Below are 18,980 nucleotides of genomic sequence, written 5' to 3'. Positions count from 1 at the left end.
AGTCCAACAGTTGCAAAATATACTTTCTTTTGGACGAATTCAAAAATGTTTATCCCTGTTTCGTTCCAGTTGCTTACATTTTTAAGAAAAGTTTTTGGATAGAATCGGCGGAATGAATACACCCGTGATCACACGCAAACACAGTTCACTTTCATAGCAGCCACATAAAAACAGCAGGATCATTTTGCTCGTTGTAAAATTCCTTCTCGCATCTACGCGCTCTCCTCCTCTCACCTTTTCCCTTTGCTTGTGGACTTCAGTGCACAACTCATTAGTTGTCTGTGACCAGGCAAAAAAAACTTTCCAAGCCAAACCTTCATATCATAACCATTAACTGCTACACACAGCCTACATCGTTGTCACCATATTAGCTAATGTCATAGCTAGTCAACATAGCTACTAGAACTAACATGTTAGTAAACCCGCTACAATCATGCAGTACAGTGTACAGTCAGCCAGCAGTTTAGCAATTACCCCGGCGGGCCCAGTGGCAATAAATTAATAAAATCAAAAGCTTATCTTGAAGTGGAAGAGTTCCAGTATTGGATAGCCATAGCCAGCTWGCTAACATAACATCCCTCTCTGTTTGAGCCGGGTGTTTGAGTTGGCTAACCTAGCTAGCTGCATTCACTAACTAAGGGAAAGTGGAAGAAAAAAAATACAACAAAATATAGCTATCTCTCTCTCTCTCTTGCTTCTCCTTAATTTGTAAATAAATACATTTGTTAAAAAATGTGTTCAACTACTCACCACATTTTATGCACTGCAGTGCTAGCTATCTGTAGCGTATGCTTTCAGTACTAGATTAATTATCTGATCATTTGATTGGGTGGACAACATGTCAGTTCATGCTGCAAGAGCTCTCATAGGTTGGAGGGCATCCTCCGGAAGTTATCATAATTAGTCTATGGAAGGGGGTGAGAACCATGAGCCTCCTAGGTTTTGTATTGAAGTCAATGTACCCAGAAGAAGACAAAAGCTAACTGTCCTCCGGCTACACCATGGTGCTACCATACAGAGTGATGTTGAGGCTACTGTAGACCTTCATTGCAAAACAGTGTTTTAATCAATTATTTGGTGACATGTGAATATATTTAGTATAGTTTTATCTAAAAAGGATAACTTTTTAAATGTTTCACTTAATGTTTCACTAAATTCACTGAGGAGGATGGTCCTGAGCCTCCACTGTCCCACATGTATTTTGTGTTTCTTAGTGTAGCTTCACTCCTGTGACRAGAGGTTGACTTAACATTTAGCACAAATTGATCTCCTTTAAAAAATCTGCAGATGGGGAATCTGGTAAATGTTTTACTTATTTTTGTGACTTGATTTTCAACATCCTTCTTGCAGTGACAGTGTTATGTTTGATGAGGCATAATTGTAATTGGAGATGGCCTCTGGCTCCATCCATTTGGGATTACCTGAGGTCAGAGTGACACCAAACCAGTAAACAAGGAGGAGGATAATTGTAATGGGATTTAACTAGCAGAGCTCCTGGTAAGACGATTCAGGAGGGTGGTCACGTGTGCTAGCAAGGCAGAGGTCCCTGGGTTTGAGCCTCGGTGTGAGCCGAACAGGAGGAAGTGGTACTRGCTAAGCAGGCAGCGTGACATCCTTTACACCAGCATGATCCCATTCATATCATACACCCTTTAGTTCTGACGCTAAATGGCTTATCTAGGATCAAACTCTGCGATCAATAGTTCTTAACCTCAGACTTATCATTACACATTTACTATTAGTTGCTAGTTGTTAACCTATTTCTAGTTTAGTTCAACTTTGATTCAAAGTGGCAGGTGTGAAATTATCTGAAAATTCTATCTGCTACAAACTACCTATCAAAGTAAAGCCTTACAATATTTACAGTATCAGTGTTCAATAACTCCTGGATCTGGTAGTTCAAAGCGAATCTTATCACCCTGTGTTTTAGTGTTTAACAGACACATTCTTGTTTCTCTGTTCTTCCTTTCTTCTCCTGGTGGACATAGTAATCCTGTAGCCCTGACAGGCTCTGCTTCCGTACCTCCAAAGGCACTAGTTAAAGCCCTTGACGGGGAACATCTGTGGGGTAAGATTGCACCAGGCTTTTCCAGAGAACCCGGAGGCTTTACGAGACAGAGGCCGGTTTAATGAGACATTCTCAACTGCTCTGGCCAGGGCTTTGGAGTTGCCCGTCCCTGACACACCCTCACATGGCTTGATTTTCTATGGAGAAACTTGGGGGGGGGGGGGGCTTCAGGCCTTCACCTTTTACAGGCCCGCTTTATTGTCATTTACTGTTTACTTCTTCCTTGGATACAGTTCAGTCTTTGTCTCTGTATTGATTTGTACAAAGAATGGTCTGGTGTGACAGTATACGGAAAGTGTTGTTGAATCAACTTAATGGTGACATTTATTGATGAAGACACATGTGCACTGGTCTATGCCTGGTACCATTTGTGTCAAGTTAATAAGAGACCAGTGATGTATTGATTTTTCTTTCAATGTGTCACTCCTTCTTATCATTTTCATACATAGTCATTCCGAAACCTTTTATTCATCAACCTGTTTGGTTCGTGTCAGGTTCTAAGCAAATACATAACTTTGTGAAAACATTAGTCTGTCCTAGTGACATGGTTTATTATCAACATAGCCATTTACAGATACACATTGTCAGGGTTAAAACAGAAGATCCTACAACTCCTCCAGTCCCTCCACCCTGCAGATCTTTTCTGTGCTCAGAGACAAGGAGCGAGCCAAAGAGCAAGCAAGGCATGCTGTGAGTTGGCCCCAGCCCCCAAGGTCGATGAGGGAGATATAATGTCAGTTTCCTTATCAAATCAGCTGTGACTCGCTTTCTCTCATTGTTTGTTTTTTCCACCACTGATGTTTTCCAACAGTCGAAACATGCAACGTCAGTGCTTCCTTGGAGTGTGAGTTGAGGCCTTAGTAGTGTTTTTTGAATCAGTTAGCCCCTATGACATCAGTTTCACTTGTCTTAGTCAGTGATATCCTCTTCACTACGTCTTAGCTGCCCCCCAATTAGGAACCTGAATGGCTTTAACAAATCAAATCAAATGTATTTATAWAGCCCTTCTTACAGCTGATATCTCAAAGTGCTGTACAGAAACCCAGCCTAAAACCCCAAACAGCAAGCAATGCAGGTGTAGAAGCACGGTGGTTAGGAAAAACTCCCTAGAAAGGCCAAAACCTAGGAAGAAACCTAGAGAGGAACCAGGCTATGAGGGGTGGCCAGTCCTCTTCTGGCTGTGCCGGGTGGAGATTATAACAGAACATGGCCAAGATGTTCAAATGTTCATAAATGACCAGCATGGTCAAATAATAATAATCACAGTAGTTGTCAAGGGTACAACAAGTCAGCACCTCCGGAGTAAATGTCAGTTGGCTTTTCATAGCCGATCATTGAGAGTATCTCTACCGCTCTTGCTGTCTCTAGAGAGTTGAAAACAGCAGGTCTGGGACAGGTAGCACGTCCGGTGAACAGGTCAGGGTTCCATAGCCGCAGGCAGAACAGTTGAAATTAACAGAGGTTCAAGTTTTCAGTCTGGCAGATATCTCTCTCTCCTCCCTTGGATATTTATACCCCAGTGTGTGTCCCTCCAGCTGTTATTTACCTGAACAAACACCACAGCCACAGGGACTCAGTTAACCCTAAATGGTTTGTGTGGGTCATCAGAGCCACAGAGAAGCACCAGTATACCTTGTCTCTGGTTGGCTCTTGAGATTCAGGAAGGAGAAAAGTGGCTGTAGGTTAAAGACGTACCCTGAGGCACTCCGCACAAAAAGACCCAAACACAGAATCTTATGTCTGTTTCATGGCCTTTCACTGTCAATAGCGAATGTCTGTCAGTTTGAACTACAATCACGTGCAAATCACTACAGTAGTGCAGCAGGTTTCTCAGCAAATCTCTGCAGGTGGATTTGACTGGTTTGTTTTCATGGGAATTAAGATTTGTAATTTACCGGTAGTTAAATCGTTTAATACTATTAGCTCACGAGTCTCTGATCTCTACCAGCCCCTAACCTCTAGTTAGTAGTCCATGTATGATGAATTGCCTAATAACCTGCGAACACATTCATTCCCATGATGGCTTCATAGCTAATTAGCTGCTAATAGGCTACATACAATGTGCCTTATTCTAAAGTGTTACTTATCAGGATCTTTGACAACAACCCTTCCCACTCCCACCACACTCTCTCCCTTCCCAGCTGGTTGTGGGTTGCCAGGCCCTGCAAACCACCAAACAGTGCTTATGTAAGGGTGAGGTGGCATTCGCCGGCCAAATACCTCCTGGCTTTGCGGCGCATGCCGAGATCCTCTGGGACTAATAATATCCCCCTTCAGCGTCCCACAAAAGGGGGCCATGTCCCTCCCCTCTCTGGGTTAGTTTTTGGAGGCTGACGCCTCATGTGATTTGAGSACCCTCGGCCCAGAAGTTAATTTTGACCACCCTAGCATGGAGAATGTAGGGAGTGTATGCAGTTCAGACAGCAAGCAAAGTGACCCTATGTTTCCTTGGGATTACATAGTGGCAACTAGCTGTCCAGAACTGTCTGGATTTGGAGATTCACTTTGAATCTTCTGGGATACATCCAGGCTGAATCACATCCGGCCATGATTGGGAGTCCCATAGGGTGGCACACAATTGGCCCGGCGTCGTCCAGGTTTGGCCAGGGTAGGCTGTCATTGTAAATAACAATTTGTTCTTATCTGACTTGCCTAGTTAAGTAAAGGTTAAGTAATAAAAATCTGATTGTCTGTAAATATAAGTTAGTACATAAATGTTATGATATTAGTTAGATTAAAGACGATATGCAAACATGTTTTTGGACAGTTAGTTGTTTAGTAGTTTKTTGTGCTCCTCCCTGAAGCTATGGTGGTCTTATACAGATTCTTACAGTAACTGACTGCACTACTGCTCAATCAGTAATCCTGCCTAGAAAATAGCTAAATGTTCTCCTGCCTCAGAGGAGGAGCACAGTCATCTGAAGTAAATACATTTTTCCTAATTGTAACGTAATGTACAATAAAGCATTGTTTCTCTACTAATTTCAAAAAGACTGCAGTGTTTAACTATAAATGTTTCACAGAGTCTCATCTGTAACTGCTGGAGTTCTTAAAAGAACCTGACAGTTCCGACTGGACTCGCTGAACAGACGTTTGGTATTTTAGATAAATCTTTGTACCTCCAAAAAGTATGATATGTTACGTTTGGTATGGTTACCAAAGACAGAAGGTTCCTTAAGACAGAAACGATAGGAGAGAGGTTGGTCAGGGAGGATGGGTGGACGTATACTTCAACCATCTAGCAATCCAAAGGTTGCGTGTTCGAGTCGTGTCGGGGACAACTGTAGCATTTAGCTAACTCTTCCCCTAACCCTTATTCTAACCTTAACCCAATAAACCTTTTCTGTAAATTCTCCTAACCTTTGTCTTTAGTTCTCAAAACCACCAACATAAATTCTCGCTATAATTCTCCTTTGTTATTCCGATGCAAACTGGTCTCAGAGAAATAGGTATAATACAAGATCATCAGAGATGTATAATAAGTTACATCATCCAATTTGTATGCTATTGTACAACTGGGAATGACGTATGATATTGTACGACCGCTATTCCATTCATAATGTAACCTAACCTAACATAAAGTATCATACTAAATGGGAGGACAGAGTTACGTACCAAATCTTACGAATTGCCCTGAGGTCAGGTTGCATGGTTGAAGAAAAGGGGCATGGGTGTCACTGTGACACTGTGTCAACTCCCTCAGGTTAAAATCAGTGTGTCCTCGAGAAAAAACAGGTTGTTCCTGATAAAGATTAAAACGTCCACTCCTTCACTCTCTCACATACATTACACACAAACATGCACAGGCTTCACGGTGCTGCATTTTTGTTTCTGGTATTACTTTTCTGCTGCAGTCTCTACCTCAGGAAAGAAGGCATTAACAGTTAAAGGGCTGTTTTTTTCTGCTGCCTTGCCAGGGTTTTTTTCTGGATCAAACTGGGGCTTAGGTGGTGGTGGGTGTGGCGAGTGCGTGGCCATGGTCATGGCCAATGGTGAGGTCATCAATCGAAAATCTTCGAGGCACTCCTGTTGGCCATAGTGACACATTTTTTAATGTGGCGGAGATAAAATGTTGCAGTTTTAAAGCTAATTTTCTGCAGTTCTACACATTTTGTAGAACTGTTATTTATTGTTTTTGATCCTTTGCACCCCAGTATCTCTACTTGCACATTCATCTTCTGCACATCTATCACTCCAGTGTTTAATTGCTAAATTGTAATTATTTCGCCATTATGGCCTATTTATTGCCTTACCGCCCTTATCTTACCTCATTTGCACATACTGCATATAGACTTTTTTTCTATTGTGTTATTGACTGTATGTTTGTTTATTCCATGTGTAACTCTGTGTTGTTGTTTGTGTCGCACTGCTTTGCTTTATCTTGGCCAGGTTGCAGTTGTAAATGAGAACAACTAGCCTACCTGGTTAAATAAAGGTTAAATATTATTTTTTTGCCATGGCTTATGCTTTCTGAGTGACTGAAATATTATAACAAAATCAATGGGAGTCCCATGTCATGACAAAAATACTCCTGAATGCATAGTTTGGGAAGTTTTTATTCTCCCTGATTGTCTAGCTTTTATTTTGGTGATTGTAAGTTGTCAAAGATGATCTTATTAAAACATGTAAAGGTTCATTATATTTTCTACATAGATTTTATCTGGTTTTAGTCATTTAAGTTTACACTAAAAAACGTTTTTCCATACGGAAAATTACTGTTTGGACATAGGCGGCCCGCCAAGACTTTTCTATGCAAAAAAAACCCTGTGTGCTCTTGGCATCTTTCTGCCGGAATGTGTTCAACAGCACCGTCATCCAAGAAAAAACGACTGAGAAACCACAGCCACTTGGACTGATCTCCTGCTAATGATTCAGACATAGACCCTTTATCCACTCTGTATGCATTGACAGAAAACATTCCCCAAAGCTACTGTTAATCCAGCAAGCATTCTCCTTAGTATTGGTTCCTTTGGTGGACACTAGCCAGTGTCTATAGCCAGGGCACAGAGGCACTTACTGTAAGGCACATTCTCATAGTGCTATTACCTATTTTGGGCTGAATTCTGACGTTCTCTCATAGCTCCTGGGCACTGTTCTCGTTCTTAAAGATCTTTCCCTCCTAAAAGCTTGACTTTGTCCTGGTCAAGTTTGGCACAGCAGGACGTAGGTATATTAAACCACAACTTTGAAAGTCCTAATCAAATGTGAGCAGTATTTTATTTGAGTTATGGAGCCAGTGAGCTCCCCTCGCTCCCATTCACTTTCAACAGAAAATAAAGCTCAGTTTCCTGTTAGATAAGTCATACTCAAACTAGCAGGTCCAGGAACAGGCGCGGAGTGCACCTCTTTCTATAGGCAGATAAGACCCAATGTTGTTTGGCTAGTCTGTGGTCAGATCGTCATAGCAGCCCACAAGCTACAGTATACTCTACATATCTCTATTTGGAGCCGAACAGTGATTTGACACTATTACAGAAATAGCATTTTCTGATGAATACAGCCATTCATTTTTTTCTTAGACAGCGACRCAACATTTTTACATTACAATGTTGACAGCCAACTCCATGGAAAACAACTGACAGAAGAGGATCTGTACAATTTCTCCTAAGAAGTGAGCCATCCTGTAACGGCTGTCGTAGTCGTTCTCCTCCTCAGACGAGGAGGAGCATGGATCGGACCAAGATGCAGAGTAGTTAGAGTTCATATTTTAATGAAAAATCAACAAAACACTTCAAAATACAAAACCAACAAACGTGACAAACCCGAAACAGTCCTGTGTGGCCCAAACACAGTCACAGGAACAAACACCCACAAAACACAAGTGAAACCCAGGCTGCCTAAGTATGATTCTCAATCAGGGACAACGATTGACAGCTGTCTCTGATTGAGAATCATACCAGGCCGAACACCAAATCCCAACATAGAAAATCAACCATAGACCAACCCACCCAACTCACGCCCTGACCAACTAAAATAAATACAAGACAAAGGAAAACAGGTCAGGAACGTGACACATCCTGTATGTATATATAGTGGGGCCCGAAATGATTGACACCCTTGATAAAGATCAGCAATAATTATATTATTTTATACTAATACAATACTCAGATAAATGCATTTTGTTGAACAAGTAATTGTTTATTTTCTCAAAAAGTTAGGGGTCAAAACTATTGACACCCCTAAAGATTCTTATAAATGAAGTAGTCAAATGTTTGGTCCCATATTCCTAACAAACAATGAATACATCAAGCTTGTGACTCTACAAACTTGGATGCATTTGCAGTTAGCTTTGGCTGTGTTTTAGATTATTTTGTGCCCAATAGAAATGAATGGTAAATAAAGTATTGTGTCATATCGGAGTCACTTTTATTATAAATTAGAATATGCTACCATGATTACGGATAATCCTGAATGAATCGTGACTAATGATGAGTGAGAAAGTTACAGACACACACACTCAAACACACTCTTACACATCATCTTCATGAACTTTGCCGATGGAGCCAGATCAAAGTTGCAGCAAATCAAAGTACCCGTCTTTTACTAGAATTGGTGGCAGAGAGCTAGAGCTGGTAAGTTCACTGCTTCTGACGGCTCCCTACTAAATAATTTCACTGGCTGGTGTTTGATCACCAAATCCGTTCCTGGTGGGTTGAAAGAGATCTAGAGAGATGGGGAGAGTGAGATGAAGTGATTGAGTGAGGAGCCTCACACAGCTGTTTTTCTTTATGTGGGGTTCATTCCTGGAYGCGGCAAACCCAAAAATAGGTTGTCCAGTGAAGGAAGAAATCAACCCCCTGCTCTCTACCCCCATCACCCCTCCATCCCCCCACCAGCCAGTCATGACCTGGTCCCACTGCCACTCTTACATAAGCTAGGTGGCATCGTTGGACATCCCGCATCATCRTGGCTCTCTGTGAACTTAGTAAAATGGKSCTAGTGTGTGCTGTAAACAGGACAYCCCTCATTCAGGTTGACTTTGGCACCCACTTTGCACTGTCACTGTGCGTTAGTGTCACGATGCCCGGGTGCCAAATTCTACCAATAGTGCTCCTTYTTGTTGTGAGCTTGGCTCCTGGATCAGGACACTTGACWGAYAATGACAGCTTGYTGTTTGTGGACAGAGCAGGCATGCAGTAGGACAGCCTGTGTTCTGAGTGGGACAGCAGAGGGCAGTGAGAACTACTGGCCTGATATCCCCGCCTTATTGTTGCGTAATCTTTAGAGTGAGTGTGGACAGTTGGTCTCCTACAGCACTTGTCTCCTGGGAGAGAGAGGCGTCTGTCGCTTTGTGCTGAAAACAACCGGCGGGGCTGTTGTCGTGTGTAAAAACCCCATCCATCATTTTGGAAACACAAACAAACACACGCTGCTAAACCTCTCTGAAACAATCACTTTCCTTTTCTCTATAATTGATGCATTGATTTCTGAAAACTCTGCTCTAACCCCCTCCAACAACATTGAAGCTAGAGAACACTTGGTGCCATTAGAGAACTGTTACGCGTCAGTGTTTCCAAGCCCCTGGTAGAGTAATGCGTGCCTCATGAGAGGGCTGGGGATGGCWGGTTTCTGGCTTGGCACAGCTTTTCCTCTTTGGTCTCTGGCACTGGTTTTTACGTCTCCTCCCACCACAGGCTGATAGTTAGAGTACTGGCTACTGTATCAATACCGTCATCTATTCACATCTAGATTTTTGTATATATATTTAAAGCTATATCTGTTAATCTGCAAGTATTATGCAGTAAACTCACATGATTGTGTAACCTTATGCAATGAAACCCAGCCCCCTATAATTACATTGAGGGGCCTAGATACATTTGCATCGTTGCATAATAGATGACTTAGCATTGGCCTGTACATTGTGTATTATATACTGTATGTTTGTGTCTCGTCCATTTAACCTCTATTTTCAATACTTCTGTATATAACAATGTATTCCCTTCTTCCCTCTCTTAATGCTATATTTGTGTCTACTCTATTGTACCTCTATAACCTACTATGTGTACAGTCTCACCACTATAATAATGTATTCTCCTCTTCCTTCTCCAGACGCGGAGGCTGACGAAGGTGGAGCGRCAGCGTTTCAGTGAGGAGGTGGAGATGCTGAAGGGGCTGCAGCACCCCAATATCGTCCGCTTCTACGACTCCTGGAAGGACAACTGCAAGGGCCACAAGTGCATCCTTCTGGTCACCGAGCTCATGACATCAGGCACCCTCAAGACGTGAGAAAAAGGGATACAATTTGTATGTATCTGCATCCAGTATGAAGGAAGTTAGAGGTAGTTTCACAAGCCAATGCTAACTAGCTTAGCACAAAGACTGAAAGTATGCTAGCTGTACCCGAAGACTTAGTCTTGGTGCTAAGCTAGTTAACATTGGCTCAAGAAACTAGCTTTAACTTTCTTCATACTGGACTCAGATACATAAAAATAGTTTCCATTAGTTCATCTGACTCTCAGAAAATAGATAAAGGTCTTCATTGCCAAAATCCTAAACTATCCCTTTAAGTCCATCCACTGCCTGAGTAATAAGCAGATGGGGAAAAGTATGTGCCATTTTCCTACGTCATCTCCTTGTAAAAGGGTGTGCAAAAGACTTCAAGCAGATATGCTTTCCATCTGTGTTTTTCTGTTCATGTTAGTGAATCTACTGAATTGGTGTGTTAGCCATGTGGCTAACATCTGTCGAAATGGAGTGTCACTCTCAATTTGACCATGACAGGAGAAAATTGGTTCCAGATGTTACCTCATCCTCAGGCTTTCAGATTCAGTGTGAGCACCCCTGGTCTGTGGTGCTCTGTAACTTAGTAACACTTGTTGCTTACACTGTTGTACCCCATGGGTCCAATCTCTTTGTTGGTTGGACACCAGGGTTGTGGGTTTGAGTCCTGCATAGGCCGCATGTATACCTCATATCAGCCTCACCCTGCAGGTACCTGAAGAGGTTCAAGGAGATGAAGCTGAAGCTGCTGCAGCGCTGGAGCCACCAGATCCTGAAGGGCCTCCACTTCCTCCACACCCGCACCCCGCCCATCATCCACAGGGACCTCAAGTGTGACAACATCTTCATCACCGGCCCCACAGGCTCCGTCAAGATCGGCGATCTGGGCCTGGCCACACTAAAGAGTGCCTCGTTCGCCAAGAGTGTCATTGGTGAGTCTCCCAACTATCCACATCCACTTCAACTGACACTCAGCATGATGGAGTGCATCAGGGCTCTATTCTAGACCTTGTGACTATTAAATATTTCTCAATGTAGGATACTACTAAAGTTTTAAAGTGAGACGTACGTAATAGTTGAAACCTCATATAGGATGTTAAAACGTTTTGCCACCTACAACACTTACTCTTTGCTATTTGCTTTAATGTCTTTTTTWAAATGTTATTACAGAGATGCAGTATTGTGTGAAACGGTTATTCAATATTTCAATGAWTAAATCATACCTTCCAGTGGCAATCACTCAGTGTCAAATAGAGTCCCAGTCCCACTGCTACCTGTGTACTGCTGTCCCTTTAGTGTGGTGTGACCTTAAACTGGAGCAACTGTAAATAAAGCCTTCAATGCCATGTTTTAGGCTGGCCACTGTGTTTATTTATTTGGCTAGGTGTTTATATTTATACTGTCATGGTGCATGACGGCTAGTCTTTGTAGTGACGTCAGCACGGCTGCCCAACATGTTCTAATCTATCTCACTGCTATCACAGTGTTTGGTCTCAGTGACTTTTTAATAGTGTGGGTCATCTAAGTCCCATTTGGYAACCTTCAAACCTACAGACGTTTAACATTTGTTTTACATTATCACGCTAGTATAAGATTTGGTGTTGTATCAATAAATAACTTATCTTTTGATTACCTCCTGCATTGTTTCTGTACTGCTGTAACGCACTTTAGGCGTAGTGGGTGCGGAGTCAGGCGCAGGAAGCAGAAGGTACAGAACAATGTTTTATTCCGGCACAGAGAAAAATGTTCACGCCAATACCGGGCGCACATACAAGACCGGCCCAAAACCAGGACCCAACCAGTCCGGAGGAAAAACAAAGGGAAACACACTACCACAAACATACACAGAGGAAYAATAATCCCGCACAAAGAGCAGGCGGGCCTTACCGGCTTAAATAGCCCAACTAAAAACCTAAACAAGAAACAGGTGTAACCAATAAGACAAAACCAACAGAAAAGGGAAAAGGGATCGGCGGCAGCTAGTAGACCGGTGACGACGACCGCCGAGCGCCGCCCGAACAGGAAGAGGAGCCACCTTCGGTGGGAGTCGTGACAACTGCCTTGATTATTTTTTTCCATTTGAATACACTTGTACTGTAAATGAATACCAGAACAGTTTGTTGCCAATACACATTTTCCGCACTGTATTACAAGGCACACAGTTGGCTACTTGTTCCAAAGTGGTCAAAGGGAGAATGAATAAAGCCACTGTATTGTGAAGTGTAACTGCAGTTGTCAGTGAAGTAGGACCAGATTTTGCGCCATTCTCATAACCACTACCARTAAACCCTCTCCTCACCTCACTCTACCCCCCATCTCTGTAGGGACTCCTGAGTTCATGGCTCCAGAGATGTACGAGGAGAAGTATGATGAGGCGGTGGACGTCTATGCCTTTGGGATGTGCATGCTTGAGATGACCACGTCTGAGTACCCCTACTCTGAGTGCCAGAACGCTGCCCAGATCTACCGTAAAGTCACCAGCGTGAGTGGATTTCGCTGTCTCTGGTGGATTCTGTGTGTCCAGTCCATGTTGTTCAGTTTGTCTGTTGTTTCGCTAGATGTCGGTCAGATCTGAAGAGAAARTTGGCCATCTTTCTGGTTGCAGTTTGCAGTTTGACAGCACCACTTGTTCYGTGTAGTGCTGCTTGCCTCTGGGAAGAGGTAAGCAGGAAAGAGGCATTCAAAAGGCGTGCAACATGTGCAAGGATKATCATCTCTTGTTCCTTTCAACTAACTGCTGTTCTCTCTTTCTCTATCCACCCCCCTCTCAGTCTTTCTTTTGAAGTTGCTTGCTCTGCATCACTAATGTGACACAAAAACACTCTCAATTACATACTCTCAATTGAGCATTTTGTAGGTCTCTCTTCATTGTGAATGCCACACTTCCATCCCATCCGGTCTCCTAAAATAGAAACCCCCACTTTGTACCCAACCCTGTTATCTCTGTTACTGAGTGTTTATCACACCACTAATGCTAATCTACCATCTCTCATTCTATGCAATGTTGCTGTGACATTTCTCCTCAGCAGAGTCAATTACAGGGTCTCTGTGGAGCTATAATGGTATTTACCAAATGGACGCCTCTCTTTCACTGCTATAATCAGTTGTTGCACCGTAACGACCAGATTTGGAAGAGCTGAAGGGCTCGGACTTGATTGCTAATTACTGGAATTGGAATTATGCTTTAAGTCTTTTACTTGTCGGAGAACGAGGTCCACATGCAGGAATGGGAACGTCCCTGGCCGAGCTATATGCGCTCCGGATCTGTCTTCACGTAGTGTTCACTACCTAATTCTGGATTTTCTTTTGGCGGTCCGAGTTCCTTGTGTGGCCTACTCCTGAACATCAATTCTCGCAAATGCTTCGCCTTCTCGATCGGGACGCATCATAGCACCGTCCGTGGATTTATGGCCATCTTACATGCGATTTGTGTCTCTTTCGCTTAATCTCTGGATTGCTAGCAGTATAACCAGATATCTCGTGTGTAGGCTTTGTGTTGTGTGTTTGGTGGTGGTGTGGCGTTGTGTGTGTCTGAGCTATCATCACTTGGGCCCCTGGAATATACAGGATATTGTCCACGTAGTTTATTTGTGCTTGTCATGGTTCCAAGAGGAGTGTTATAGTTTTGTGAACGCTGGAAGTCAAGATGGGCTCTCACTTCCTTGTCGCTAGCTTTGCGTTCTTCCTCTCTTTCTTGGGCTCTGTCTGTGATATGGGGGTTTTTCTCTCTGTGCCGATGATACCGAACAAAGGCAGTTCGCTCTCTCTTCTCCATGTCTGCGCTCAGCCCTGCTTCGCCCTGTATTCGGGTTCGGCGTTCTCGTCTATCTCCTTTTCAGCGCTTAGTCGGTCTGTACTTGGTTTCCTCAGGTCTTGACCATCCTGTGCTCACGCTCACGTCCCCTCTCCGTTATTATCGCTTTAGGCCACGTTCCTCTCTCCAGCCTATAGTTCCTTCTTTGTATTCTATATCTCTCTTCTCTTTTCGAGGCTCGGTAGTGTCGCTCTGAGTTATTTCCATATGACGTTTCTCCCTCTGGCAAGCTAGTCCTCTGTATTTCAGACTAGTGGCTCTCCATCTCTTCTTCTTGTTTATCTTTTGCGGCGCCTCTCATCCGGTACTGCTGCTACTACAGCCGTTCCCTTTCGAGCCTCTGAGTTGGCCGTCTTTGTATTCAGTACGTTTCTCATTCTTTCGCCCAGCCTCTACAATTCAGCTTCTAGCCGGTATCGTTCCTTGGCATGCATGTTTCTCTTCTGTATGGTGCCTGGTGCTTGTCGTTTCTACGTTTGTTCTCTGTGTTGTTGTGTTTTCGAGCCAGCCCGTTGCTCAGTCAGTGCTGTGTGTGTGGCTCCTGTGGGGTGGTCAGTCCGCTCTGTAATTCCGACATTCTCGGCTCATGCTATGTCCTCTGGTGTATCAGAGTTCTCACTCTTTCCTTCTCTTCTTAGCTATGACTCTGTATTCATCGGGACGTTCTGCTTTTCTTCCGGCTGTTCGTTCAGAGTTAGCCTCTTCTGTCTTTCCAGTGTAGCGTTCTCCTCTTTCTGTGTATCTTTTTGGCCGGGGCGTCTCGTCTGTATATTTAGATTGTTCTCTAGCTCTAGTCCTTGTATTATTCAGGCAGGGTTTTCCGATAGCTTAGTTCGCGCCGAGATAGTATTTGCAGACTTATTGGGCTCGTCTGGGGCGCTAGCCGCTATTCGCTTCTCATCTATATGCGAGTGCGCCGGCGACGCGTTTCTTTTTGCTGGGCCTGCCAGCGCAGGGCCTCTGTATTTCTAGACGCTGGTACTCGCTGTATTTGACGTTCTCCAGCCAGCCTCTGTATTCAGACGTTCTCCAGCCAGCCTCTGTATTCAGACGTTCTCCAGCCAGCCTCTGTATTCAGACGTTCTCTCAGCCCAGCTCTGTATTCAGACGTCTCCAGCCAGCCTCTGTATTCAGACTTACATGCTTACTTGCACTGTTGTTTCTTATTTGTGTTGACCTCAGCAGATAAGGATCTCCATGCTTCGTACATACACAGTTCTAATTCAGCCATGGGGCTTGACCTATAAAGGAAATGAATAGCAGATTATTACTGAGACTACAGCAAATGGCCACCATTCTGCTCCTACACTTGGCCACTGCTGACATATTTTATGACAATGCTGTGTCATCAAATTATCTTGTTCCCTTTCTCAGAGCTAATATATTTATGCTTATGATAGGAGGAGCTGTATATCTTTGTTTACCTGATGGTGAAAGAGGAACAAAGTGGTCTATTGCTGGAATGATATCACTGTCATGTTTAGTAGCTTCACACAACAGGAAAACAGTGGATATTATACTATGGTAGTTTCCCCTGTGCTGTGGTGACGTGTTGAGATGAGATATTATACGGTGGTCTGCACAGAAAGACCTATTTGCTTTTCCTTCAGGTGAGCTACATTGCCGTTTTCAAGGTACAGGTGTAAAATGTTTTGTATCCTCATTCCTGTGTGTGTGTGTGGTGTGTGTGTGTGTGATTTTTTGCATGTGTGCGAGTTGTGTATTGTGTGTGATTTAGCGCTATTTTCCTAGACACTTCGTTGAATCATTGTGATGTTGTGTGTGTGTGTGTGTGTGTGTGTGTGTGGTGTGTGGTGTGTGTGTTGGGTGCTGTGTGTGTGTGTTGTGTAGGGTGTGTGGTTGTGTGTGTGTGTGTGTGTGTGTGTGTGTGGTGTGTGTGTGTGTGTATTTGTGTCTGTCGTGTGAACGTGGTATTCAGTATGCAGCAATGTGTGTGGGGCGGTCTTGAATGACGCCACCGTGTTGTTGGGTGCACAGAAAGCCTAAGACAGTTGGCCCCCAAGTAACTTTCAAAAACAACAGAGTAAATCCTTTAGCCAATACACCTACAGCAAGTTAACTTGGACAGTAACACTGTCTTGTCTGGAAGTTTACAGAAGTTCTTACAGAAGCAGAACATTACCCAGTGTGTCAGCTGACGAGGGGTTGCCGCCGCTGACAAAGGACATTGATACGGACAAAATTGATACGGTGAGCAGAACTGGCCCAGCATCACTCCTCCAACTCTTCAAAGCCGTCTCTGTGCTGTGGTCTGACTGAGTGTGTGAGGAGACAGACACAGCCTTGTGACCAAGGCGTTAGCGGATGTCCGCTGCGCCTCTTAAAAAGTAMGTARTACCAGTTTACTGCMGTGTATCTATGGAGGTTACTGGCCTGTTAAAWGTCGTCATAAAATCTATGATTGTAAGGTGGTCCTCATAAGAATGTACTCTAATTGGCTAAGGARWTGTACCTGTAAAGCCACCTAGGGACTTCCTAGGATAGGATAGCTGGTGCCAGCTATATACAGTACAGTACCAATTGGATACACAGGACCTTCCCTAGGACAACAGTACTAAGGCAGGTGTTTAAAGAGGTATACTCAAGGAGTGGCATACAGGTTACAGTAATCCTTTCTGGGGGGAATCCCAATTTTAAAAGTTAATGTACACAAACTTAAGTCACTCACTGAAGTTTTATTTCCAAATGCCCCCCTTTGTTATCTTCAAAAAGAGGCATGTATTGACTGTGTACTATCTACTCAATAATAGATACACTACATGACCAAAAGTATGTGGACACCTGCTCATCGAACATCTCATTCCAAAATCATGGGTATTAATATGAAGTTTGTCCCCCTTTCGCTGCTATAACATCCAGAAACTCTTCTGGGAAGGCTTTCCACTAGATGTTGGAACATTCCTGCAGGGACTTGCTTCCATTCAGCCACAAAAGCATTAGTGAGGTTGGGCACTGATGTTGGGCGATTAGGCCTGGCATGCTGTTGGCATTCCAATTCATTCCAAAAGGTGTTTGATGGGGTTGAGGTCAGGGCTCTGTACAGGCCAGTCAAGTTCTTCCACACTGATCTTGACAAACCATTTCTGTATGGACCTCGCTTTGTGCACGAGGGCATTGTCCAAACTGTTGCCACAAAGTTAGAAGCACAGAATCGTCTAGAATGTCATTGTATGCTGTAACGTTAAGATTTACTTTCACTGGAACTAAGGGGCCTAGCCCGACCCATGAAAAACAGCCTCAAACCATTATTCCTCCTCCACCAAACTTTACAGTTGGCACTAGGCATTCGCCAAACCCAGAATCGTCCGTCGTACTGCCAGATGGTGAAGTGTTTCATCACAGAGAACGCATTTCCACTGCTCCAGAGTCCAGTGACGGCAAGTTTTACACCACTCCAGCCGACGCTTGGTATTGCGCATGGTGATCTCAGGCTTGTGTGCTGCTGCTCAGCCATGGAAACCCATTTCATGAAGCTCCCGATGAACAATTATTGTGCTGACGTTGCTTCCAGAGGCAGTTTGGAACTCGGTAGTGAGTGTTGCAACCGAGGACATACGATTTTTACACACTTCAGCACTCGGCGGTCCCGTTCTTTGAGCTTGTGTGGCCTACCACTTCGTGGCTGAGCRGGTGTTGCTCCTAGATGTTTCCACTTCACAATAACAACAGTTACAGTTGACAGGGCAGCTCTAGCAGGGTAGAAATTTGACAAACTGATTTGTTGGAAAGGTGGCATCCTATGACGGTGCCAGGTTGAAAGTCACTTAACTCTTCAGGAAGGCCATTCAACTGCAAATGTTGCCTATGGAGATTGCATGGCTATGTGCTCGATTTTATATACCTGTCAGCAATAGGTGTGGCTGAAATAGCCGAATCCACTAATTTGAAGGGGTGTGTCCACATACTTTTGCAAATATAGTGTATGTTCATTCAATGTGCAGAATACAGAATATTATACATTCCCATTGATCCTACCAACAACCTCAACACATTTGTGATTTCACATGGTAAGGAGAAAATTGCATTGTAGGATTCTAGGAATTCCAGGAACCTTTGTCGTTCCCCCACACAACATATTACCATTAAACAATAAGTCACCAGGGTTTAATGAAGGCTTCAACGAACAGGAGTTCCTGGCAGCTACACACTCTGGCAGCAGAGTGTGTAGTTAACATGGCTACCAGCCGTCTAACCCTCCCTCCTCTATCAATTGTCCAATGAGTAACAAATGACTGAATGGCGAGAGTCACCTCTGTGATGAATCTTGTTGAATCAAATGAGTAGATCTCAAGCGCCACTGAGCCATTCATTGACCTTTCTGGAACAATTGCTAAGAGGATAAAGCTAAGAGGCTTGTGTGATTTCAGTAGGTCTGTGTGGTATGGTGACGTTTACATCACAGTAATGGGAGGTGTGATTGAAAGTCATTGCCTGAAGCCCCATACCTAAGCGCACAGTCTTCACTGAGTGGCAGTCATATTGTTTTCAACATGGGGTCCAACTATGGGGTGAACAAGGTCTTACCYTGCCTTGATTCAGACYGGCTGGGTTAAATGCAGAAGACACATTTCAGTTGAATGCATTCAGTTGTACAACTGATTAGGTATCCCCCTTTCCCCTTATTGAACARGATCTGACTCCATGCAATGACATCTTGAGGGCCAATTAAAGGCAATGGGAGAGTCAGACTAATCTGTACATTGCCAACTTCCTACGTACTGCCCACAACACCAAAACCCTCCTGTGCTGCCCTGGGAAACAGGGTACATTGCCTGTTTCCCTTTTTAGTGAGAAAGTGAGGGTGTGAGGGAACAGACACCCCTGGCCATGCCCTCTCTCCACCACCCCTGGGCTGGC

At 43.8% G+C, this 18,980-nt stretch overlaps 1 pseudogene; it reads left to right on the top strand.

The window, feature by feature from the left end:
- The window catches only part of LOC111981170 (serine/threonine-protein kinase WNK4-like), an 85,003-nt pseudogene that overhangs the window by 33,975 nt on the left and 32,048 nt on the right, over positions 1-18,980 (top strand).

Source organism: Salvelinus sp. IW2-2015, linkage group LG20 (assembly GCF_002910315.2).
Source record: "Salvelinus sp. IW2-2015 linkage group LG20, ASM291031v2, whole genome shotgun sequence".
Taxonomy (NCBI): Eukaryota; Metazoa; Chordata; class Actinopteri; order Salmoniformes; family Salmonidae; genus Salvelinus; species Salvelinus sp. IW2-2015.
Note: the sequence above shows the minus strand (reverse complement) of the source record. Positions and strands in the feature narration are given on the sequence as shown.